Source organism: Triticum dicoccoides, chromosome 6A (assembly GCF_002162155.2).
Source record: "Triticum dicoccoides isolate Atlit2015 ecotype Zavitan chromosome 6A, WEW_v2.0, whole genome shotgun sequence".
In the NCBI taxonomy this organism is placed as follows: domain Eukaryota; kingdom Viridiplantae; phylum Streptophyta; class Magnoliopsida; order Poales; family Poaceae; genus Triticum; species Triticum dicoccoides.
The window spans coordinates 197,706,030-197,710,393 of record NC_041390.1 but is presented as its reverse complement, the minus strand read 5'-3'; positions in this window follow the sequence as shown (position 1 = coordinate 197,710,393).

Here is a 4,364-nt window from a genome sequence, read left to right as displayed (position 1 = left end):
GCTCAATCACACTGGAAGTGGTCTTTGGATCACCGGATAACTTCCAAAGCGAAGAGTTAATATTCGACATCGTCCCTTTTCGCAGTGTCTATCATGCACTGCTCGGACGGATAGCATTTGCAAAATTCAATGCAGTGCCGCATTACGCATACCTCAAGCTCAAGATGCTAGGACCTCGCGGGGCCATAACAGTAAATGGAAACATAGAATGCCCACTTCATACGGAAGAGCACACTGTGGCCCTTGCAGCAGAGGCACAAAGCAGCCTGTTCAGGAAGACCACTCATTCGGCGTCACGGCCCCCGAACACCTTCAAGCGAGTCCGGAACAAGCTGCAACAGGGTCTCCTGGCACGATCAGAGCTCGCCTAGCAATTTGGCCCCCGTCCCAGTCCCAGTGAAGTGACGAAATCCGTGCCGCGCGTACATAACTATGCATTGAAAATACCATGGACATAGGTGGGGGCACGATCAAGACACGCCCCGCATTGTGGCTTAACCACACTAGGGGCTGTATACCTTCGACATTCCTTTTCTCTTTCAGGGCCTAACTCTCTGGAAGCCCTTTCCGGCAGTATGATTGTCGGACACATTCCGGAAGCAACAACCAAGGCGGCAAGAAGCTAAGATGAACACGGGAACCGCCAGGTGGTCTCTAGTAATAATTGATATACCCGCTTTTCACTATTTTATGCGTAGCTTGCCCTGGGATGGGACATTTCGAATTGTCCTCCTTTATGCTTATTGCACTACTTGTACCAAGTACGCTTCGACATATCATTTAAATAACAATGCATATCATTAATCTGTCATTGCATTATTTAAGTTTTCCTCTTTCTCTTATATATGTCCATTTACGACAATCCGCATCCGCACGTGCGGGTGCGGTGAGTTCGCCAGGGGTCCTCGTTTACCCCATAAATACGGCGCAAGAAGTCTGAACACTTTCGATAGTGCGGCACCCCGAACTTATAGCATTATATGCATCAGCTCTGAATCATGTCTTTGGTCAAATGTTGGGTTGCCTGGCTCCCACACTTTGGTACCTTACGTTCCGCTATATCGGCTAAGGTAGCGGTGGGAGAACTATTGCGATTGTGTCCCGGTTCGTCTGGACGAGCACCTCAGTAGAGAAAGCCAAAAACTAACTGTCATGATAAGGCGAGAGACTGGTCGCTGTTCAAGAGGTCTCAAGTCCTTAAAGACTTTTTCCGCTTCGGGCGAGGAGTCGACCTTGTCCGGCTTAGGCGTGTATAGCGCCCAAAATTCGGCCCTCCGAATACCAGGGGCTTCGCCAAAAAATTAAAATCATAGACTTCTATGGCTAAGTGAGAGTGATAAAGCATTATAGTCCGATTGCCTGGTTCGTTGCGCTGAACACCTCCCTTGAAGGACCCAAAATTGGAGTAAAGAGTGTTCAGATTTATCCCGAACACCCCAGTACTAGTTACATGGGGGTAGAAGCCGACGACTGGCCAACTCTCGGATTTTATAAACGGCCACACAGAAGGTAATATTTTAAATTAAGAAAGCGTCGCATGGCGCAAACAAACTCGTTTAATATTACAGGATCACATGGGCGTGTTCATTCAAAAATTACATCCTTGGCACACTCATCTGCCACTAAGCGGGAATCCTTCAGGACACTCTCATAATAATTCTCGGGGCAGCGATGCTCCTTGCCCTCCGACGGCCCCTCCTTCACCAGCTTCACGGCGTCCAGCTTCACCCAGTGCACCTTCGCCCGGGCAAAAGCCCTGCGTGCACCCTCGATGCAGACGGACCGCTTGATGACTTCAAGCCGTGGGCAGGCTTCCACTAGCCGCCTCACCAGGCCGAAGTAGCTGTCGGACAGGGGATCGCCAGGCCACATCCGGACTATAAGGCCCCTCATGGCCTGTTTGGTCGCCTTGTGAAGCTCGACCAACTGCTTCAGCTGGTCGCTCGAGGGCACGGGGTGTTCGGTCCCAGTATACTGAGATCAGAACAACTTCTCCGTTGAGCTCCCCTCCTTAGCTCGGTAAAACTCCGCGGCATCCAGTACACTGCGGGGAAGATCTGCAAACGCTCCTAGAGAGCTCCGAACTCGGGTAAGAAAAAGGAAAGTCTCCTTCACATGCTTGCTTTGCATATTGAATGCCTTACCCGTTGCTGTCTTCTTCGTCGCGTCAATATCCTGAAGGGCCTTGTGGGCTTCAGCCTTGGCGCTCCGGACGCTTTCAAGCGCTTGCGCGAGCTCGGACTCTCGCATCTTGGAGTCAAGCTCCAAGGACTCGTGCTTTTTGGCAAGAGCCTCGAGCTCTTGTTGCACCTCGCCTACTCGGGCTTCTTGTTTCTCCTGTTCAATGTGTTCTTTGGCCGCTTTGTCTTCGGCCTCGGACAACGCCTTCCTCAGGGTCTCCACCTCGGTCGTGGCCCCTGACAAATTCATGACGATCCTATTACTTCACACCCGAACTTGTTTTTAACTATATAGACAGGGGTATGTCTTACCTTTGCTCTCTTCGAGCTGCCTCTTGGTAAGGCTGAGCTCGTCCTCGGACCGCTTCAGGGCCTGCTTCAGCGCAGAGACCTCCGCAGTACGTGCGGCAGCGGCCAGCAGTGAAGCCTGCACATACACATAGACATACTCTAATTAGACTCCTGAGTTATCATTTGATCCTCTATTCGGTTTTTCTTCGCGAACGCCGAACAGAGCATCATGGGCTACTATCTATGCGGTAATATTTTCTTATATTTTGATTGCTTACCTCAGAGCCTGTTAGGAGGCTGGCGCAAGCTTCGGTCAGTCCATTTTTGGCGGACTGAACCTTCTCGACCACCGCACTCATGATAGTGCGATGCTCTTCTTCGATGGAAGCGCTGTGAAGCACTTCTAGCAGGTTGTCCGGTGCCTCTGGTTGGACAGAGGACACCGGCACGGATGGTTGGCCCCCCTTCACGGAGGACCGCCTACTGGAGTCCGGAACCATCGAAGGTTCCGGTGTAGTGTCTGGCTGGGGCCCGAACTCGAAGCCCGTAGGAGCCTCACTCCCTTGGTACCCAGGGTCCGGGTAGTCGCCGTCAGGCGCCCCCAGGGACCACCTCCCCTTGGCTCGGTGCCTTTTGAGACAACACCTCGACGTTGTCCGTAGGGCGAGGGGTGGAAGCAGTCGGAGGAGAACCGATGTTCATATCCGACGAATCCAAAGAGCCGCTCGACGAAGGTACGTCGAGATGAGCTCGGGCCGGACTGGATAATCATGTTCGGCATGAGGGAAGGCAGTACAATAAAACACACCATGAAGTACTACGGTGTTCGGACACTTACGATTTCGCCAGGGGCTTGACCCTGGGTAGCCACTCGTCGCCACAATCGGCGGTCGTCATGGCGCGGTCCGGAGGGAGGGCCCTTCCCTTCTTGGACCCTTCGGCCTCCCCGGATGGGTCAGCCTTCCTTTTCTTGTCTCCGCCGACTGGGGGGGGGAGAACTTTTCTCCTCCTCCTCGTTTCCATGGGAGGAGTGCGCGTCGGAGTCATTGTCTGATGACTATGATACAACCTTGCGCCGGAGACCCTTTCAGGTCCCCGCGGCCTTCTTCTTGGTCTTCTTTTCCGCACCTCGTAGGGTGCCGGAGTCAGCATCTTCGTCAGAAGAGCGTCTGCAGGATCTTCGGGCAGCGGAGCTGGGCTATCAAGCTACTCCGCCGTTAATGACATGGAAGTTCAGATCCTGCACACAACTAAACCGAGGAAAATAAATACCCTGGGAGATATAAAAACCTACCGGATTGGCGCGGCGCTTTGCGCTGAGTCCGCGGTCCTCGGTGAGGGAGGGAGGCATCTCGGTGCTCTTGAACAGCACCCTCCAGACGTCCTCGTGTGTTGTGTCATAGAGCTCTCGTAGCGTCTGGTGCTTGGCCGAGTAGAACTCCCACAAATTGAATTCCCATCTTTGGCACGGAAGGATCCGGTGGAAGAGCATAACCTGGACCACATTGACAAGCTTGATTTTTTTGCTCGTCATGTTCTGGATGCAGGTCTGGAGTCCGGTCAGCTCTACCGAAGAACCCCAGGACAGGCCCTTCTTTTCCCAGGAGGTGAGCCGCATGGGGATTCCGGATCGAAATTTGGGGGCCGCCACCCAGTTGGAGTCGCGCGGCTCGGTGATGTAGAACTACCCCGATTGCCACCCCTTTATGGTATCCACATAGGTGCCCTCGAGCCAGGTGACATTAGGCATCTTACCCACCATGGCGCCTCCGCACTCTGCTTGCTGGCCTCCCACCACCTTCGGTTTGACATTGAAGGTTTTTAGCCATAGGCCGAAGTGGGGCCTGATGCGGAGGAAGACCTCGCACACGACGATAAACGCCAAGATGTTGA